Source organism: Parambassis ranga, chromosome 5 (genome assembly GCF_900634625.1).
Source record: "Parambassis ranga chromosome 5, fParRan2.1, whole genome shotgun sequence".
NCBI lineage: Eukaryota > Metazoa > Chordata > Actinopteri > Ambassidae > Parambassis > Parambassis ranga.
The window spans coordinates 7,393,912-7,416,329 of record NC_041026.1 but is presented as its reverse complement, the minus strand read 5'-3'; the positions used below and the strand labels follow the sequence as shown (position 1 = coordinate 7,416,329).

The following is a 22,418-nucleotide window of genomic DNA, read 5'->3' as shown; positions in this document are numbered from 1 at the left end:
TGCAGAGTGACTCTGGGAACTGTTCACATAGAAACATCCAGTCAGTCAGCAGAAAGTGTGATAACCTTAAATATTTCTTATCATATTGATCTTTTTAACAGCTGAACTCTGTAACAAAGTGCTGTGGTTTGGTGTCCCACTATTTACTCTGATTACATTTTATGTTGACATCATTTTATTTCATTCAATAAATTCCAGTGATTGTTTTTCATTAGTCCAACAGCTCAACATTGTTAATATTCCTCTGTCCACTTCTGAAGAGAGACAGACAGGTTTACTCCACAAAAACCAACTTTAAGGGGAAGAAATGCAACAAAAGCTTCTGATTTAAAACATGGAGCTCAGTGGTGCTGAGGAAGAGGAAGTATTAACACAGTAACAAGCAACATTAATATAACTGAGGTGCTATTTGGAGCAGTCCTGTCTAAAAATGAAGAAAGTAAAGTTCTGATTTTTCAGCATCATCAGAGCAGGAGGAGCTTCTGACATGTAATCAATGTTTTTTGTTTCTGTTGGTAACAAAATGTCTCTTTTCTTCATTACTGACAAACACATGAAACATTTGAAAATGTTGTTTCATTTCAGAACTAATTATTAATCTCACCAGTTGCCTTAATGGTGACTTCATTGCTGTAATATGTGAAGAACACTGGGTCTCCTCTTCTTCCAATGCACTCATATATTCCTCCCTCTGAAACACTGACAGTGTCTGATTGATCATTTATTGGCTGAGCTTCAGAAGAGTTATGTCTGTACCAGTAGTACTTCCACCCTGAAGAGACGTCCACAGAGCAGGTCAGTGTTACGCTGCCACCTGCTGATATGACTGTCTTGTCTGCTCTCAGTGAGGCCCGAGGTTTATCTGCAGTGAGGAAGAAAAAAATGAAACAATCAGTAAAAAACAGTCAAACAGTAAATAGTAAATGGTTAGAGTATGAATTACTGCAGAAAAACCTTTGAACTTCATTCTTTTAAGACACTGTTGTGACAACAGGAAGACATGCAGCACAATACTTAGTGTGTATTTAGTAGCACTTAAATTGTTGGTTAGATTTGATCTAATTCAGCACTTTTATATGGAATAAAGATGATCAGCTTACCTGATACAGTCCATCCGAGGGCTTCACTCCACTCTGTTGTTAATGTGTAGCTTCTGCCCCGACAGCTGTATTCTACACTGTTTGATTCACTAATTGTGATGGATTCACTGTACATTGAAAGAAGGTATAACTTGTTTCGTCTCCATTCATACGTCCACTGAGTTCCTTCAGCTCCCTGAATGTCACATCTGAGGTTGATCTTCTCACCAGAGAATATCTCAGTCCAGCTGTGTTCCAGGATCACAGAGGCCTTCATGGAACCTGTTCAAATCAAAAACACTCAGAATACAAAAGAGATTAAACACCAACATGTTATTTGTTTTAGTACTAAACTCTAATATAGCAATGTTTTGCCCAAGGACACACAACAGTGATTAGGGAGGAGTTGGGATCGAACCACCAACCATCCGGTTACGGCAACCTTGCTATACCATTACGCCACTGCTGCCAACAATGATAATTATGTGAATGCATGTTGTGCTGTGGTACATCTTCAAATAACTAATGTTACAAAACAAAAATAACACATAAAGCTATGAAACTTTTAAACTGTATTTACATCATCAGGATGAATCTAGGGTCAAACACACAGACTGAATATAACTATAGATAAAGTGTCCTTGACATCAACCACATGTTTGTGGATGTTGAATCTCTGTTGGAGGTTATATTACAAAATATATATTTACACACTGAAGGATCAAACTCTTGTACACATTCTGTGACTGTTGTCTTGTTTAGAATGAACAAACTAAACTGTGATGTTGACACCAGCGTGTGGTTTCAGAGAGCATGCAGACAGAATTAGAAGTGTGATGTAGTGTCACAGTGTGTCTAGTTCAGTGTCCTGTATCACAGATCTATCATTTATTATTCACAGTGACTACAACAATATCCAGAGGTTCTGCCTGCAGACCTGCAGCTTTAAAGACTTTAAGGCAAGAACAAAAACTAAAAAGACACACTGCTTGTCAGCTCATGCAAAAATACACAAAGAGAGAAATTTGCAATGTAAACCGTTGTAAATGTCTGTACCTGGGACTGGATCAGTATTGTCTCAATGAGCATTAACGGTTGATTTATTAGTCTCATTAGCGTGCTTCAAGTTATGATCTATTGAGATGAACACTAAAGTCAATAAACATGAGATAAAATATGTTTACAACACATTGGTCCCTGTAATGTAGTCACATCCTTTTCAGCACTAATGATCTAACATACAACATAATATAAAACACTGAGAAGTTGATAAACAGGAGATAAATACTTTGTGTAACATACCAATGAATACGGAGAAAATAATTTTTTGTTAATAAAAGAGAAAGAGTAAACGAGCTGTGGATCTCCGCGAGTGCCTTTTTTTATTTGCGAGTCACAAAAACCTCCTCCAAACAAAGGGCCATTCACTGGCCGCAACATTCGTTGTCAGGACATTCATTGACATAAAGCATTCGATCACAATGACTAAAAAAGAAGTCTGAACCCCTCAAACAGCCTTTTGAAAGAATCTAAAAGATGACAAAATGTTTCATTTTTCAATATTTAAACCTGAGAGTACTTTAAGGAAACTTTTATGATCTCTTAGATGAAATATGATATTACTTACTGGCAGATACAGCTAAGGTGAAAGCATTACTCCACTCTGTTGAGGAGAACTTGTCCACTCTCTGTTTACCTCTGCACCAGTACTGTCCATGACTGGAATCAGATGCAGTGATAACCCAGAGTTCACCGCGTCTTTGAATTTGTTGTGATCTGCCTGTTCTCCATTCAAACTCCCACTCAGTGTCTCCTCCATTCTGGATCTGACATCTCAGAGTTATCTTCTCTCCTCTGAATATCTGAGTCCAGCTGGGCTGCTGTATGATCACAGCTTTATGGGAAACTGTTTCCAACAAACACACAATGTGGATAAAAACAAGAATTTAACCAACAGATAAAAACACATCATTATCAGGAGTTACAGTGATGTTAATGATGAATGGAAGTGATTTTATTTCAGAACAAAGACCCTTCATTCACCTCTTTTCTCCACTGTGACAGCAGCACTGTACTCTGTGTAGTAAACGTGGTCTCCTCCTCTTCCTCCTCTGCACTGATAGATTCCTCCTTCTGAAACACTGACAGTCTTACTTGATGTTTCACTTGTTATTATCTGAGCTTCAGAAGACTCTGAGGTACGTCTGTACCAGTAGTACTTCCACCCTGAAGACACGTCCACAGAGCAGGTCAGTGTTACGCTGCCCCCTGCTGGTATGACTGTCTTGTCTGCTCTCAGTGAGGCCCGAGGTTTATATGCTGTGAGGTTTGTAGAGAAAAAAAAAACAAGTCAAAAATTAGAGTATGAATGAGTAAAGAAAATCTGTTACATCATGATCCTTTAATGAGTCATGAATAAAATCAGTTCCAGCAAAGATTCATTACAAACAGGAACCAAAAAGGAAGGTTTGTAAACACTGATATTGTCATGAAACTTCAATCACTTAAGTGAAGAGAAGGAACTGGAACTGTGCAGAACATTAAGTTACTCTGATATTCTTTGACACTGTGAGATGTTTTACTGGATTAAAATAGTTTTGTTGGTTTTAGTTACATTTACATGAAAACATAACAGAACATGAGACTGTATTCTGGATAACAGATGTCCAGCTTACCTGATACAGTCAATGTGAAGGCTTCACTCCACTTTGTTGTGTATAAATTCTCTTTCCTGCCCCGACATCTGTATTCTCCACTGTCAGCAGAGGAAACTCTGTTGATTCTGTATTCATTGGATGTTGAAGGAATGTTGGACCTCTCATGTGTCCATTCATACGTCCACTGACGTCCTTCAACTCCCTGAATGTCACATCTGAGGGTGATCGTCTCATCAATGAATATCTGAGGCCAGCTGTGCTGCAGAGTGACTCTGGGAACTGTTCACATAGAAACATCCAGTCAGTCAGCAGAAAGTGTGATAACCTTAAATATTTCTTATCATATTGATCTTTTTAACAGCTGAACTCTGTAACAAAGTGCTGTGGGTTGGTGTCCCAGTATTTACTCTGATTACATTTTATGTTGACATCATTTTATTTCATTCAATAAATTCCAGTGATTGTTTTTCATTAGTCCAACAGCTCAACATTGTTAATATTCCTCTGTCCACTTCTGAAGAGAGACAGACAGGTTTACTCCACAAAAACCAACTTTAAGGGGAAGAAATGCAACAAAAGCTTCTGATTTAAAACATGGAGCTCAGTGGTGCTGAGGAAGAGGAAGTATTAACACAGTAACAAGCAACATTAATATAACTGAGGTGCAATTTGGATCAGTCCTGTCTAAAAATGAAGAAAGTAAAGTTCTGATTTTTCAGCATCATCAGAGCAGGAGGAGCTTCTGACATGTAATCAATGTTTTTTGTTTCTGTTGGTAACAAAATGTCTCTTTTCTTCATTACTGACAAACACATGAACCATTTGAAAATGTTGTTTCATTTCAGAACTAATTATTAATCTCACCAGTTGCCTTAATGGTGACTTCATTGCTGTAATATGTGTAGAACACTGGGTCTCCTCTTCTTCCAATGCACTCATATATTCCTCCCTCTGAAACACTGACAGTGTCTGATTGATCATTTATTGACTGAGCTTCAGAAGAGTTATGTCTGTACCAGTAGTACTTCCACCCTGAAGAGACGTCCACAGAGCAGGTCAGTGTTACGCTGCCACCTGCTGATATGACTGTCTTGTCTGCTCTCAGTGAGGCCCGAGGTTTATCTGCAGTGAGGAAGAAAAAAATGAAACAATCAGTAAAAAACAGTCAAACAGTAAATAGTAAATGGTTAGAGTATGAATTACTGCAGAAAAATCTTTGAACTTCATTCTTTTCAGACACTGTTGTGACAACAGGAAGACATGCAGCACAATACTTAGTGTGTATTTAGTAGCACTTAAATTGTTGGTTAGATTTGACTATGATAATTATGTGAATGCATGTTGTGCTGTGGTACATATTAAAATAACTAATTTTACAAAACAAAAATCAAAAATAAAGCTATGAAACTTTTAAACTGTATTTTCATCATCAGGATGAATCTAGGGTCAAACACACAGACTGAACATAACTATAGATAAAGTGTTGTTGACATCAACCACATGTTTGTGGAGGTTGAATGAAACAAAATATACACTACTGTTCAAAAGTTTGGGGTCACTTCAGAATCAGAATCAGAATCAGAAATACTTTATTGATCCCCGGGGGGAAATTGTTTTCGTTCCAGGTGCTCCATGTATACTCAAAAAAGACAGAAATACAAATAAGGTAAAGTAGTGAGCAATAAGGTAAAGTAGTGGAAAAGTCTTTATTTTTCAATGAAGATAACATTAAAGTAATCAGACACACAGTCCAGACATTGTTAATGTGGTAAATGACTATTCTAGTTACAAAAGGCTGATTTTAATGGAATATATACAAAGGTATACAGAGGCTCTTTCCAGCAGCCATCACTCCTGTGTTCTAAGTGTACATTGTGTTAGCTAATCGTGTTAAAAAGGCTAATTGATGATTAGAAAACTCCTGTGAAATGATGTTAGCACAGCTGAACAAACTAAACTGTGATGTTGCCGCCAGCGTGTGGTTTCAGAGAGCATGCAGACAGAATTAGAAGTGTGATGTAGTGTCACAGTGTGTCTAGTTCAGTGTCCTGTCTCACAGATCTATCATTTATTATTCACACTGACTACAACAATATCCTGAGGTTCTGCCTACAGACCTCCAGCTTTAAACAGGCTGTGTGAAAGAACCAAATATCATTTAACCCTGTGTTCACACCAAGAGAGACTAAAGCTGTAAAATCACTTTCGTGGCTCAAAGTTCGAATCACTCATGACGAGAGAAATTTAAGAGTTTGATTTAGCTTATTTAAAGGAGCCGTATGCTTTTAGGACTTTGCTTCCACTTTTTGTGGCATCTTAACTATTGAACAGAAAACACAGCTGTCACTTGGTATCAAGAGAACGTGTGCTCCTTTAAATAAACTGTGCTCTCACTTTGAGGTCAGGCTGCGTTTATTATGCAGGATCTGTTTAGTAAAAGTATTTAATCAAATGAACGCACATTTTCTTAATAGAGAACAGAAATTAATTATCAAGGAAGACTAGCATGCTAGGAGCTCGATTAGCAGGCAAGTATGTATTGATCAATTGCATCATCTTTTTAAAAAAAAACTCTTCAGTAAAATATGTTCTCCTTAATGATAAACACATCTGTCCCTGTAATCTAATCACATTCATTGTATGATTAGTGATTAAGATCATCAATCTAATACACAACATAATATAAACACTGAGAAGTTGATAAACAGGAGATAAATTCTTTGTGTAATATACAAATGAAGAGAAAAATAAAGACAAAGTATAATTTGTCACCTTCAGTGTGTCCGTAGAGGAGTGTGCTGAACACTGGAATAAAGATTAAAACCTCATCAGACATCATCAAACCAAAAGAAAGTGATCAATCACAACATTAAAACACTATATATACACAATGTTGATGTGTGGAGCCAAATCCAGCAGAACTTCAGTGTAAAACAGAGACAAATCAGCAGCCGACGTTCATAAAGACACCAGTCTGCTCAGAAACACTCTTCAGAAACAACAAGTCAGAAATGTACTTACAGAATAAGTCCAGCACACAGAGCAAAGTGTGCCCCATCCTCACATCCAGCACAACTGAACAAAGTGTTCTATCTATTCATAATTATAATGCTGAAGACAGAAGTGACGTTTCCTTAAAAGGTGTGATCAGAACATTTCACCTACATCAGCTTCTGAGTATAGACTCTTCCTTCCTTTGTGCCCCTCCAACTTTAGACAGCAGCTCTGACCACAGCAGTTTCACATGGTTATATTTCCTGTCCTCTTCACACATATGAACATGTTTCTCTGCAAAGGTTTAGTCTGCTCCCTATAAATGTTATTGTACTTTAAACACTGCACATGCATAAAACATCAGACTGTTGAATTGAAGCATTTTACATCTTGTTGTTACAATAAAACTTTGCAGTACAATAAATAAAAAGCATCATTTATCCAGAGTGTAGAATCTATACATGTCCTCACTTTGTGGCAGAATGCTGGTTTATTTGTGGCTGTGACCTCAGACTCAGGAAATGACTGAAAGGTGGAATCAAATGTTTGTTTCACAGCAACAAGAGTAACACCATCAGAGGACAATGTGTGTATATACAACACACACTGTAACAGATCTCTATACTGTTCATGTTTAGAATACTTTATTGCACAGTACGTCTGAATTAAAGGGAAAATTCACCACTTTCATTGATTTACTGATTGTGCTGAGTTAGCAGTAGCTGCCAATAAAAGATTCGCTGTGATGGGGTGAATGTTTCTGTGATACATCATCTATACATTGCTAGCTAGATAACAAGCTAACTGCAGAGTCTCACCAAGGAGTCTAGTGCACAGATGGCACAGATAAGCCTGCTGTCTGTCAACACCGCAGCAGTGTGCCGCTGTTTTTAGAACAGCAGTTAATTACTCACTCATGCTCCGTCTACATATTTTCCTTCTCTAAAACTTCGCCAGTATTCACCGTAATATCCGCAGCAATCAAGGGTTCACACTTGGTGGCTTTACTCATAACTCCATACACATATACTTACACTGCGCACCGCTCACGGGCGCGACGCGGTGTCACGCTGTGACGTCCTGACGAGGAAGTGGGCAGGCAAAGCGTGCCGGCGTTTCTCTGCCCTTTAAACATCAGAGAGTCACGCGCTTCTAGTTAGCTGACTTCCGTTTGTTAAAAATAATGTTTAAACTGAGTAAATGTGGGAATTACTATTTCTGTGAACAGAAATATTGTTTGAATGGTTTCTATGTGTGTTTGGGAGGTATAAAATACTTACCTGTGTAAAAGAAGTATGAAGTCAAAATAATCCAGCCCAGTGGGAGGGGCAAGAGGGTTAACAGAGGGTGCTGTGGCTCCTCTGGGAGACTCTGACAATGGTTACAAGGCAGGTAACAGCTCCTGGAGGTAAGTGAGCTTGTCATTATTAGTGATTCTCAAGACTTTGTTGAAGCTTCGACACATGGTTCAAGAAATGGTTCATTACTCGAGGCTTCAATGACACAGTGCTGGAGTAGGACATCTAGTGGTGAATAAAATGAATTGCGGTGTGTTACAGGTTCATGGATTGGTTGGGATTTGAATCGCCGTGCACAGTCTCGTTCGACTACACTACATGGTTGAATGGTTTCAGGCAGACACAATAAAATACATCAGTTTCACTGCACAAAGTTGTTATACAAAGTTACATTTGAAGTGGATAAATAATTATTAGGTTTACATTTCCATCCTGCTTTCTCACATCAGATCGAGACACAAAGTCAAGGACAGCAATGACACTATGTCCTGATACTTCAAAACATTTACTCAGTTCTGGACAACACTATGCGTTAGGCCAAATCCAACATTCCATAAGCATATTCATATATTCATATATATACAACAATATTTTCCACAACAGGTGAAGAACGAAGCTGGATGGTGGTGTAGTATCATTGTTGGTTTAGGTTCTAGAGGGTCTGGGTTCAAAACTTATGAAATGCGAATCAGCGAGGGGTCCTCCACACACTAATAGAGGGTTTTGCCTATGCAAGAGAAACGTGATCAATAACATTTCTTTTACTAATATATACACAATGACAAATTGCTATTAACTGTGTTTAACGCTATGGAATTCTTAGATATAAATAATAAAAATAATTGTTTGTGTTCGAATTTGTGTATCTACTTAATATATATAACTCATATTTAATAAATGTATCGATGTAGCTAACATATTTCACTATCTAACTAATTAATCTATTACTATGTATTGATATATCTACATTAAATAGGGATGTCATATCCCTGAACACACTCGATCCCACCAAGCAATTCACAACCCGAACCAATCACATGACTCGTATGATGTTCGAAGCACTCAACTGCTTCAAACGTCACTAGTCACGTGACCGAAGCAAGCCTCAGCACAGTGGTTCGGAACAATTGCTTCATGAGCTACGGAGCCTCGGGTGTCAGAGGACCATCCTTAACTATGCCTGTGATTTTTGAGGACATGATGTCAATGTGATGTTTTACTTCCAGCCAAAGATGATAAATAACGACTCATTCATATCTTCCATCAACATGCAGCAGAGATTTTTTTAAATAATGTGTGTAAACACCTGAACTTTAGAACAATAAAAATATTCTGAGTGGTTTATTACACCAAATGATCTAAATGAAAACCAATAAGTTTTAGTTATCGTGACTGAACAAAGAACCAGGGTTAGGATTTACTGACATCTAGTGGTCAATCTGAATACCCCTCCCTTTCTAAGTTTGAAAATCTTGCTCTGGGCCCCTGTCTGGTTAGGGGCAGCCCTGAGATTGATTATACCTGATTCGGCACTTTCACAGCTCCCCGAATGTCACATCTGAGGGTGATCATCTTATCAGAGAATATCTCAGTGCAGCTGTGTGACTTATAATCAGGCCCAAAGTTATCATCCTGACCTGCTGAGATACATTTATAACATCAAATGTCACCAACAAACTCCTCAGTAAATATATGATCATATATGACCTGACTAATGGTAATATGTATGAACAGGAAATAAATGTAACCTTCAGTATGTCCATAGAAAAGTGTGCTGAACACTAAAATAAAGATTGGAACTATGACATTAAAATGCTATTATGTTATATATATGTTAATAAAGGCATCAGACCTCTGCTTTCTGACTTAACATTATACATTATTATGAGCATGGCCGCTTTAACTGACAGGCGGTTGCCGTATCAAAGCGTGAACTTCCCCGCCCACCTCAGCTCCATTCACGCTGAACACCAAGAAAACTAGACTCAAGTCAAAAAGGTGAACTCAGGGCAACTCACTATATATATAAACAAACATATAGGTGTACATACCAGGGATGCAGACTCCATGAAGCAACACAACTATATGTGACATTACCGTGGTGACACAGTTGACCACTGACCCACCTCTGTGTGGAGAGCAACAACTTCCACTTCCTCTTGTGGTCTGTCAGACTGTGGCTTGACTTTTTAGGACGTTTCATCATTCTGTCAACAAGCAGAAGAAGTGGTTAGAGCTGCTCTGACACGAAGCCACTTCATGTCTGATTGATTCTTACTCATAAAGTTATCTTTATGTAAATGTATACAAGTGTTAATCCTCTCCTCACATCCAGCTCTGAACCTGCTTTAAGTCCAGCTCTGAGGTGACTTCTTTCCTGAATGTTCACACCTGTAGAATTGCTTATTTATAACTAGTCAAAACAAAAATATCAAGTTAACACTTCAGAAGTTAAACTGGAAAAATTATAGTCACACAATTGACCACAGAGCAACAAAACTACTAAAACAGCATCCAAAGGTTTTTTCTCTCTCGTCATGACAACAGTATAAATTATGTTATGGTCAAACTTCTATTAAGTGAATTAATTCAATAAAAAGTATTAAAATCATAAGTCATACTCTCTCTGACCTCTTTTTGAAAACAGTGCAGTCACCCCTGCAGACCAGCAGGGGGAGCCACAGGTTCAAGGCACTTCTGCAAGGGTGTCTCTTTACACACTCATCACATTCATCACACAGGTTTCATCACATTCTTTTGTAAAATGTCTGGTCTGTTGTAAGCTTGCAGCTTCAGAGTTTATCAACAATTAAACATTAATGTAACATCATATATAGAAACACAACAAATTACTATAATTACACATAAACCTGTATGAAGATGAACTACCACAAACTGCTGCGTTTTGTAAAGTGTATCAACTTACAATGGGGATATTCACATTATAAACAGGAGAATAAATGTGTTAAAATCTGTATTTTGTTCATGATGTGATATTAAATTAGGAGCATTTTTGTCATCCATCCTGCTGGTTTCATTGATCCTGAACTCTTTATTGATCTGGAAAAGAAATGAAGACAGAGATGCAGGGTCAACAATCTGTACAAGTGAATTGTTACACTGACAAATCTAAACATGCATGTTGTGTTGTTGCTGCACAAAGACCTGTCCTTCGTTTGACTTCAGCATAAACAGCTCCATCAGCTGCAGCAGCAGGGGCTGGTTGTCCTGTGAATATAAACATGTGGCAGTATTGAACAGTGACTTCACAGCAGGGAGAATAAAAACACAAATATACTTTATTAACAGTTGTTGTTACGCCGTGTACCTGCAGATGATCTTATCTTCACGTTTGAGTAAACACGGCTCTCCACTGGTTTCTGCTTCTTCCCTGTTAAAAGACCCAGATGAATGAGCTTTCTTCAGGTATTACTGGCATATAAAAGCACCTACGTGCTGTTAGCTTTTTGAGCTGCTGTATGTGGTGCTCACCTTTCTTAGTCGCATGTTTAAGTTCAAGCAAAGAATATGTGACGTCACTGGATTCACCTGAAACATATAGTTACACTTTAGAATGTCAACATATTACTGTGACCTTAAACATATCATTGTAGTATTTGTAACTGTAACTTGTCTGGACTCAAAACATCTGGCTGTATACTGTACAATGTTCTGTGTTTTCAGGCTCTTTGATTGTTTCATAGACGGACACATTAAGATTAAGAAACCTTTATTAGTCCCACAATGGGGAAATTGCATTACCTACAGAGTGAGAATCGAGATTAGGTTAGTTGTTATTATCACATCATATGAATCACAAACAGCTAACAAGACATGTTTTACAATGTGTTACATTTAACAACAAAACTGGTGATTGATAAGTCTGAGGTTTGACTTTTGTTTTCACAGAAGGATAAATAAAATTAAAGCTGCAAGCAGCGATGATGGGCCCTCGCACACTTTGCGGTCGGGACTCGCAGCCACCGCCTCCCTTGTTGTCCCACGGCCTCTCTCCCCCCACTACCGGCATGAGCTGTGGTCTGCAGGCCAGAAGAGAACACCAAAACACACATATACAAAAGAGAAAAAAAAGAGAAATTCTCCGGCCAGTAGGTGGCACAGGGACTGTAGCTTGGGAGCATATCAATGCGTGCACACAGCCATAGCCAGACCACATGTCTAAGTGCTATAGATTTATTGGAACTGGCTAGTAGCAAGGAGCTGCTGAACCATGTCGTTCAGCCCTGATATATTTTATTTTGTGGTTTAAAGTCACTCTTCTTCCATAACTGAGGTCACAGTGGGGGTAGCAGCTGTTTCTTGGCTAGTAGCTCCATCTTAACTCAAAGAATGGAAGATCGATAACTGACTGTTTTCTAGCTTGCTGGTTTGGTGTGGAGATTGGGATAATTGGGATAACAGTCCTGCTCTTTACAGGTTTTTGTGAGGTTTAGACTTCACAAAATACATTGCTGCACTGTGCACTTTTTTTAAAAGTCCTATTGTTGTGAGTCTGAGTGGTGAATCTGCCTCTGTTTGCTTGTAAACCTACAAGAGAAGCTTTGAGAGAAGCTAATGTGAGCTGCAGGGAAGCAAATGGTCAAAAAAGGTCTTTTTGTCTTTCTCCAAGAATTTGTATGTCCCAGCAGAAAGGTGCAAGTAATGTCTCTGAAATTAAATAAGAAGATCTGACACAGGCTGAGCATTCCTCACGAGCAGCAGACACTACAGTCAGCACCTCGGACAGCTCCAGCACTGCTGCCAGCTCCACAGTCAGCACCTCGGACAGCTCCATCACTGCTGCCGGCTCCACAGTCAGCACCTCGGACAGAGACACAGCACAGGTATTCACATTTATCTTCTTGAAGCAAGGCGTCTGGACTTGTAGAGTTTTCTTGAATACGTTTCGCTGCTCATCCAAGCAGCTTCATCAGTTCTATCTGTTTGGTGGGGAAACATGGTTTATATGTGGTTGCAGACCTCAGTGGGTGGGTCTGGTTAAAACTTACAAACAATATCACTAAATGTTTCCATACTTACCTGTGATGATCTGGCTGACTGGGCCAGGTGTGTCTAACGACTGGCTAACGACTATAAAACTGCCGGAGGGGGACTGGTTACAGCCCTTTGTTTTTGCTGTGAGCATGTGCAAACTTCCTGGGAATGGATGAAATCACTGCATTGTATGTGGTAGAAAGATGATGTCTGAGGCCACCACCTCTGTTAAGGGAAGGTTTTTCCAGCTTAACATAGATTAGACATTGTTGTCCTCAAAGGAGTGTCCTTTCTCTTTGAGGTGGAGGTGAACAGCTGAGTCTTGTCCTGAGGAGGGGGCTCTCCTGTGCTGAGCCATTCTTCTGTTGAGTGGTTGTTTAGTTTGTGTACAGATCAGAGCATTCCTCACTGCACCTTGCTGTGTTTCTCCCTAGGAGTTTTATCCTTTGGGTGAACCAGTTTGTGTCTCAGGGTTGTCATCGGTTTGAATGATGTCATGATTATTGAAGATCCTACGAAGTTTCTCTGATACTCCTGACACATATGGAATGAAGATGTTTTTTTCTCCGTCTGTCATTGTCCTTCTTCTTGTTGTTAGTGGGTCTTGTTTTTGTGGCTTTGATGAGTGCCCAATTGGGGTAGCCACAGGTTTTCAGGGATTTCCTGGCCAGCTCAGAGGGGAAGAAGAAGGAACATCACATCAGGAAATCCCTGAAAACTTGTCCCCACCCACATGGTGTAACATCGATCTGCGTTTTTGATAACTTTTGCTCAACTATGTCTTCAAAAGCATGTTCTTGTTGTAGTCTGACACCCTCTTGTGGCCATGTATGCAAAGAACTACCACCAGTAGTTGTTTTGATCACAAAAACACTGTGTAAACAATCTAAATACATTTTAAACCAAACTGTGTAACGTTTCCTTTAAAACATAAATATGCATGTGTTACATTTAAGTTTTTACCAAATGATTCACAGAGAGCTGATTCAACCTACAGCAGCAGATCAATCTCTAAGTATTTCACAGTATACTGAATTCTTAAAGATCGAATAGGATGTAGTAAGTAGCACTACTGTGAGGACTTTGTGGAAAGATCGACAAATGTTCCATATTACATACTGAAAGAATATTTTAACCTCAAGCTGCTTTGTCTGCATGTCATGTTGGAATATCTGTGTGAACTGTGATTAATCTTTGTTAAATACAGCCCTTAGATCCAATGAGAAGTAAAGAAGAACTTATATTTAATAAGAACCATTTTATTTACAAAAAGGTTCAAAGACCACAAAATAAAGTCTATGAAAGAACAGAACGACACAATAAAAACTTCATGTTGGACTTCATGTCCTTTACTTGTAATACTGGTTTGTCCTGTGGGTGGTGCTGTGGCTTCACTGGTGACATTTAGATTCAGCATGTGTAAAATGCTGCAGACAGTGTCCACTTTCTGACTTTGCTCTGAGCCTATTGAACGTCTCGGGCTGCTCGTCTGGTTGTGCTCTTGTATGATATCCACATTTACGTCAGAGAGTCCATCTGTACTTTTGCAAGTGATGTGAGGCAATATCCACATGACCAACGACAAAAAAGTCACAGCTAGTTTTTTTATTGGAGGACTTGTTAGGTATCTTTCTAGCTCTGAACTGATACTCACTGCAAGGACAAAATACCAGGACAGAACACTTAGTAAACCCACAAACGTGTACATAAACTTAGATGTTTTACATTAAAGTAAAAAAGGATAAAAACTTTACGGCTACTGAATCAGGAATATTATTTTAAAGTATGCCTCATACATACACATTTGAGCTCAGCAAACCATGAAGCAATATAAGATGGTTAAAACACAACAGGGTGAAAATGCAGCAATGGAAGATTAATTTAAAATGCAGCGGAGGTAGCAAATATTTTATGCAATAAAACAGTTTGACACAGAAACAACTGATGTTAACCTCATCTGTAGCTATAAGAAGCTTAGAGGACACCATAGAGATCAGTCTCAGTGTTCACAGCTCATCTGATGGTTCCTCTTAAAGCGATGATTTCCACAGTGTTACCTTTAGACTTCTTACTGTCTGTCTACAACCTGTTTTTGTTTTTTTGCACCACCACAAACAGTGAATCTGAGACCTCCTTCCCAATCTGCACTACAGTAACATCTACTCACTCTCTTTGTTAGGAGCTCTGATTTGTGCTGATGGAGACAGGATGTTGCTGTATTCCTCTGATGGTCCATCTGAAAGGTGAATGTTATGAATTAATAGAATGACTTAAAAAAGCTCTTACCTCTTCCAGCATCTTCAGGGCTATCATCTCATAGACAGACTCATCACCTACAAGGCAGATACAATTGAATTATCTGACCGGGATGAGCAGTGAAGCAGTGTCACACTGACCGTGCAGAAGAGAGGAGTACACAGGCTGTTGGTTTTCATAGTGGTCTGTCTCAGGCTGCGCACGCCTGAAACAATAACACAATTATTAATGAGGTAGAAATGTGAATGTTGTCTATGTAGAAAATGAAAAGTAGAGTGTAGTCCCAAACTTGTCTGATGTTCCAGATACTGTCACCCAGCCACATTTAGGCCAACAATAAGATGAAAGCCTTATTTATTTAGGCAGCAGCTAATGAAGTGCAGGAGGACCCAGAGGACATATTTCCTGGCACAGCCTATGGTCACAAAGCTTGTCTAAGAAATGTCTGCAGTCTTGATGTTTACGTTCTAAACAGAGTGGATAATCTAAACTTACTCACCAAGTTTGTAGATCTTCACTGATTGGCTGTACTCTGTGTAGTAAAGTGGGTCTCCTCCTCTTCCTCCTCTTCCTCCTCTGCACCAGTACTCTCCTTCCTTTGAGACTCTGATTTGTTGGTCTGAAAGTGAAACAGTCTCCTGTGTGGTCAGAGGTTCAGAGGATTTCTGATCTCTGTACCAGAAGTATTTCCATCCAGAGGACTGTTTCACAGAGCAGGTCAGAGTCACACTGCCCCCTGCTGGAACAGCTGACTTGTCTGCAGTCAGGTCAGCTGTTGGTTTGGCTGCAGTTCAGTTTAGAACACAGTGAAAACATTAAGTGTTAAATTATTAACTCCACCAAGAAATTACCAAGACAGAAACTTGTTTCCACTGAAATCAAGCAATTAGTTTGTTTAAATATATGTAACATATCACTGAGATTCATTCTCAGAATTTATTATATTTATTTTTACTATTTGAAAAAGCAAAAAACACTGAATGAATCAAACTTACCTGATACAGTCAATGTGAAGGCAAAACTCCACAATGTGTATAAATTCTCTTTCCTGCCCCAACATCTGTATTCTCCACTGTCAGCAGAGGAAGCTCTGTGGATTCTGTATTCATTGGATGTTGAAGGAATGTTGGACCTCTCATGTGTCCATTCATACGTCCACTGATGTCCTTCAACTTCCTGAATGTCACATCTGAGGGTGATCGTCTCATCAATGAATATCTGAGGCCAGCTGTGCTGCAGACTGACTCTGGGAACTGTTCAAATAGAAACATCCAGTCAGTCAGCAGAAAGTGTGATAACCTTACATATTTCTCATCATATTGATCTTTTTAACAGCTGAGCTCTGTAACAAAGTGCTGTGGTTTGGTGTCCCAGTATTTACTCTGATTACATTTTATGTTGACATCATTTTATTTAATTCAATAAATTCCAGTGATTTTTTTTCATTAGTCCAACAGCTCAACATTGTTAATATTCCTCTGTCCACTTCTGAAGAGAGACAGACAGGTTTACACATCTGTATTCTCCAGTGACAGAAGGGGAAGCTCTGTTGATTCTGTATTCATTGGATGTTGAAGGAATTTTTGACCTCTCATGTGTCCATTCATATGTCCACTGACGTCCTTCAGCTCCCTGAATGTCACATCTGAGGGTGTTCTTCTCACCAGAAAATATGTCAGTCCATCCTTCTTCCAGGATCACAGAGGCCTTCATGGAACCTGTTCAAATTAATCCACATGTTTGTGGATGTTGAATGTCTGTTGGAGGTTATATTGCAAAATATATATTTAAACACTGAAGGATCAAACTCTTGTACACATTCTGTGACTGTTGTCTTGTTTAGAATGAACAAACTAAACTGTGATGTTGCCACCAGCGTGTGGTTTCAGAGAGCATGCAGACAGAATTAGAAGTGTGATGTAGTGTCACAGTGTGTCTAGTTCAGTGTCCTGTCTCACAGATCTATCATTTATTATTCACAGTGTCTACAACAATATCCTGAGGTTCTGCCTGCAGACCTCCAGCTTTAAACGGGCTGTGTGAAAGAACCAAATATCTTTTAACCCTGTGTTCACAGTGTTTGATTTAGCTTATTTAAAGGAGCCGTATGCTTTTAGGACTTTGCTTCCACTTTTTGTGGCATCTTAACTATTGAACAGAAAACACAGCTGTCATTTGGTATCAAGAGAACGTGTGCTCCTTTAAATAAACTGTGCTCTCACTTTGAGGTCAGGCTGCGTTTATTATGCAGGGTCTGTTTAGTAAAAGTATTTAATGAAACGCAAATTTTCTCAATAGAGAACAACAATTAATTATTAAGGAAGACTAGCATGTAGGAGCTTGATTAGCAGGCAAGTATGTATTGATCAATTGCATCATCTTTTTAAAAACAACAAACTCTTCAGTAAAATGTTCTCCTTAATTATAAACACATCTGTCCCTGTAATCTAATCACATTCAAAGTATGATTAGTGATCAAATTAATCATCAATGTAATACACAATATAATATAAAACACTGAGAAGTTGATAAACAGGAGATAAATACTTAGTGTAATATACAAAGAAAAAATATAGACAAAGTATAATTTGTCACCTTCAGTGTGTCCGTAGAGGAGTGTGCTAAACACTGAAATAAAGATTAAAACCTCATCAGACATCATCAAACCAAAAGAAAGTGATCAATCACAACATTAAAACACTATATATACACAATGTAGATGTGTGGAGCCAAATCCAGCAGAACTTCAGTGTAAAACAGAGACATATCATCAGCCGACGTTCATAAAGACACCAGTCTGCTCAGAAACACTCTTCAGAAACAACAAGTCAGAAATGTACTTACAGAATAAGTCCAGCACACAGAGCAAAGTGTGCCCCATCCTCACATCCAGCACAACTGAACAAAGTGTTCTATCTATTCATCATTTTAATGCTGAAGAGAGAAGTGACGTGTCATTAAAAGGTGTGATCAGAATGCATAGAGTATAGACTCTTCCTTCCCCTTTGCCCCCCTCCAACTTTAGACAGCAGCTCTGACCACAGCAGTTTCACATGGTTATATTTTCTGTCCTCTTCACACATATGAACATGTTTCTCTTGTCAACATCTTGAGTTTAGAGCAATAAAACTTTGCAATACAATAAATAAAAGGCATCATTTAACCTGAGAGTAGAATCTATAGATAACAAGCTAACTGCAGTGTCTACCAAGGTAACATGACTAAACACTAAGAAATATGAAGACATCAGACATCAATGTTTCTTGTAGCTGCTGCTGTCAGGCCTGTAACACTTGTGTTCTAAGTGTTATTCTTCCTCTTTTTAGTAATTTACACACAAGAAAACATGATGTGGTTGGTCTTTAGTGCACAGATGGCACAGATGAGCCTGCTATCTGTCTACAATGCAGCAGTATGTCACTGTTTGTAGAACAGCAGTCCAACTTTATTCAATTTATGACTTTATCATGTGTCAGTGTGTAATTAAAAAATCAGTCTCACCATTGTTCTTTCTGTAGAAACACACAGAGATCAGGAGAATAAAGAGGACTATTCCAGTGATTGGTCCAATGATCAATAGTACAGGAAGTGAAGAGTACTAGTCTGTGTTGTTACTTCTAATGTGTAGGATTGACTGTTAATTTATCTATCCTTAAGGTCGAGTTGGCATGATTCTAGTGTCCACTGACATGTTCAACAAACACTGGAGGGGTCATGACACATTTTCCATTTGTGGTCTTGGTGTGCCCTCTAGTGGTGTGAAGGTGCTGTGCATCGTGTTCAGCAGTGCACTATGAGTACCTTGATGAAATATGTGAACACATCTCAGCCCCTCTGACCTGGTGGTGGCTCGGTTGGTAGAGCTCCTGCTGTGAACATTGCGATTTCCCATCATTTCATTTCATTTCAACTCGGACTTCAATGGAACACAGAGACCAACAGCAAAAGTGAGTAAGCTGGCTAGTTGAGGTGTTTTTATCATCTGACAACAGTCACATTAATGTAGAAAAATAACAGCTGAATTCATCCGAACAGCCTGCTCCCAGCCACAGGGGGCAGTCTTCTGTCTGCACTCACACCCACACTCTAAATATTGCTGCTCTTATTAATATTATTATTATGGATTCTCTTCCTGTCACTTGTTGACACAACACAGCACTGACATGATCAGGCAGCATGTGTGCTACCCAGCAGGCCTTTACTGCCAAGGATTAAGTGACCTTTGACCCCCACAGGAACATAAACATTTCTGCCAAAGGTAAAGTGATAAAAAGCAACAACTCTACCACTGTTACCACGACACCACCATCTACTCCTGACTTAGTTCCTCATTTAGTGGCAGATAAAGAGATATATGTTTCTGCATAGAGCTGTTCCTTTCTGCTGTATTTTTATATGTCTGCACACAAGATATGACAACAGGAGACAAAGGACAGCCACGACACACTCAGCTGTTTGAAGATGATACATGTGGACAGTTTTTAGTGTTTTGTCTTTTTCTGAATATTTGCTGTAAAGGCTGAAAAGTTAGAAGTGTTTTACTTAGAAAGAAAAAAAGAGGTCAAAGGAAAAGATCAGTGCTGCACTTTCAGCAGTAATACACATCATGACTTTGTCCACATGGTGGAGCCATTGGGTCAAATGAAACACAGCTTGGAGCCCCTGACAGAGTAAGATGAAGCACAGTTCACTCTGTGAAACAGAGTTCTGCTAAAAGCATCCTTTGCATAACACATTCAACCTGCTCTAATTAAAGAGACAGCCCAGCTCCTGTTTACTTGTCACTTCATTCTTTAAGCAGCGTTACAGCCAGAGATGAGATAAGAAGACATGAAGTGAGACTCAGATTCTTCAGCTTATAGATGAGACGGACACACAGCTCACAGCTCAGGGGTCCTCTTGACACAGATTGATGGCATCTCAGTTTCAAAACACCCATTACCTGTAGGTACCAAAAACATGTCAGGTAGTCTTTATATATAGATATACAGTCATTCATGAAGTGATGGATGTTTCAGGCTTTCAGAGGACATTTTAATGACATACTTCCATAGTTCATATATGCACAGTCCTGGTTGCCTCCGCCATTATCAGGCTCTCCAGGGCACCACTTCTTATATTCAAAAGTTGTTCCATCGCTCCAGTACCAGAGCCCCTCCTTGAAAATAGACACACATTATATATAACAGGACTATGTCAGCAGACCAAACTGGTAACTGGTCAGTTGTGTACCTGCAGACTGTCAGAGCCTCCAATCCAAGTATGTCCATTTGTGTAAGTGGCCTGATATACCACGTTCTGAAGGTGCTTATACTCAGCATCACTGTGCACAGATGCCAGGTTAGCACCCTTGGACTGACAGTTTTTCTGCAGTGGAGATCAACAGACCTTCATGTTTAAGTGCACCAAAGCAGAGTGACAGTGATCAAAGTGAGTCCAAACCCCTCTTAGTACCTGAGCCTCAGCATAGGTCATGGATTTGGGCTCATAGATGTAACATTTGCCATTGAACTCAGTCCATCCAGTGGTACAACTTGCAGATGTATTGACACCTTGAGGGTCTTCCAACGACAAAAAAACACAGTGGGGATGAAGATTATCACCAGAGTGTGTAAACATGTGGGGAAAATCATGGAAACTTGTGTACTAACCTGCTGAACTGAGTGTCTCTGTCTCATTCAGGGCAGTTCCATCTTTAAGGACAGTTCAACAGAGCAGATGAAACATCTGAAGGCTGCACACAGACAGAGATGATGACAGTGTCATACTCACTAGCAGCAGTGGTCAGAGCCATCACTGCATACAGGAGTGCAGACACAGTCAGCAGTTTCATGGTGATGTTTCAATGTTCAGACGTCTCCTAGAAAAATCAAAGTATTTCTCATATTAATGTCTCTGCAGGAAACAGACGGCCTGCAGTGACTGACAGTTCATTCAACAGAGAAGTTTGTAACAGACCTGATGAAGAATGATCTACTCCTCTTCCTCCTCACAGTCAGTCTGTAGAGTCAGAGCAGTGATGAGCATGTCTTATATACTTGTTACAAGGAACTAAAAACTCACATCCGTGTTCCCTTTATGGTCAGAGGTGGAACAGCCAATCAGAGCTGACTGCATGTCACCTCTCAGTTTTATCACAGGACGTTCTTGACTTATTTACCATTATTTTTGGCTATAATCCAGGTAGCTAGGTCTGCCTCCTGTTGTTGGAAAATGGCCACCTCCCACGGAGAGTGTGCATCCAGTTTGACCTGCTGGATTCAACAGAAAGCCCTGAAGAAGAACGCCCTGACCTCTTTGGTGTGTCTGATACCACTGAAGCTTGGAGCCAGATCAGCTTCGGAACATGAACGTTTGGCTGCATGGCACATCTTCATTGGCACCCTGGGGATCCTCCAGGGTCAGAACAGGAAGGCAGGGCTAAAGGCCCGCCACAGTCCAAACTGGCTATTCCCAAAGTCACAGTTAGCGCCACCACAGTTCCAAAGTAAAAACACTCCAATGACTCAATAGAAAATCCCTCAGGCTCAGAGGGTATAAGTTCCAGGGAGGGAGCTAGAGCTGGCGCCTTGGCCGAGGCTGGGGAAGCGGCCCAGGCAGGGAGCGCCGGATCCTGCCGGTGGATGTTCAACCTCACAGCTCAGAGTTACTGAGGCTCCAGGACTCAGCCATGATGGAGACACAGTGAGGACAGGTCGGGGTTTAACTGTTGGAAAGAGATGACATTAAAATCTCTGAACTATATTAAATTATTTAGAAAACATCCAACTCATCCTTAACTAAAATCCAGCTCTGAGGTGACTTCTTTCACACAGTTCACACAGCCAAGAATAACAGAATTAGTTCTTCCTCATTCATACCTGTGAGATCACATGTTGGTTACATCATGCTAACAGTTTGACCCACGTCTGCATCCGTTCTCACACTGCAGCTGTGGCTCAGAGCACTATGACATGGTCCAGAATAGTAATATATCCATATAAAGACAAACAATGAGCTGTAAGGGGGATTCTGCTGATCAAAACTCACACCACTGCAAAGGTTATGACCACAGAGCACGAACACTTCCTGTACACAGTCTGCATATACAAAGTAACCATGATATCAGAGACCACAGGTATCAACCATCTTGCACATTT

The 22,418-nt window shown here is 39.6% G+C and overlaps 1 protein-coding gene and 2 long non-coding RNA genes across 3 annotated transcripts in view; all 3 read right to left on the bottom strand.

The window, feature by feature from the left end:
- Window positions 1-22,418, bottom strand: part of LOC114435448 (basement membrane-specific heparan sulfate proteoglycan core protein-like) — a gene marked incomplete at its 5' end in the record, with an annotated part of 184,095 nt that overhangs the window by 145,185 nt on the left and 16,492 nt on the right. The window lies entirely within an intron of this gene.
- On the bottom strand, window positions 10,990-11,552 carry LOC114436707 (uncharacterized). Its single transcript, XR_003670728.1, has 4 exons — window positions 11,521-11,552; window positions 11,357-11,419; window positions 11,194-11,256; window positions 10,990-11,088 (listed from the first exon to the last, which is right to left on the bottom strand). It is a non-coding gene; the product is annotated as an uncharacterized LOC114436707 (long non-coding RNA).
- Window positions 12,341-21,287, bottom strand: LOC114436681 (uncharacterized). Its single transcript, XR_003670701.1, has 3 exons — window positions 21,238-21,287; window positions 21,048-21,139; window positions 12,341-12,370 (listed from the first exon to the last, which is right to left on the bottom strand). It is a non-coding gene; the product is annotated as an uncharacterized LOC114436681 (long non-coding RNA).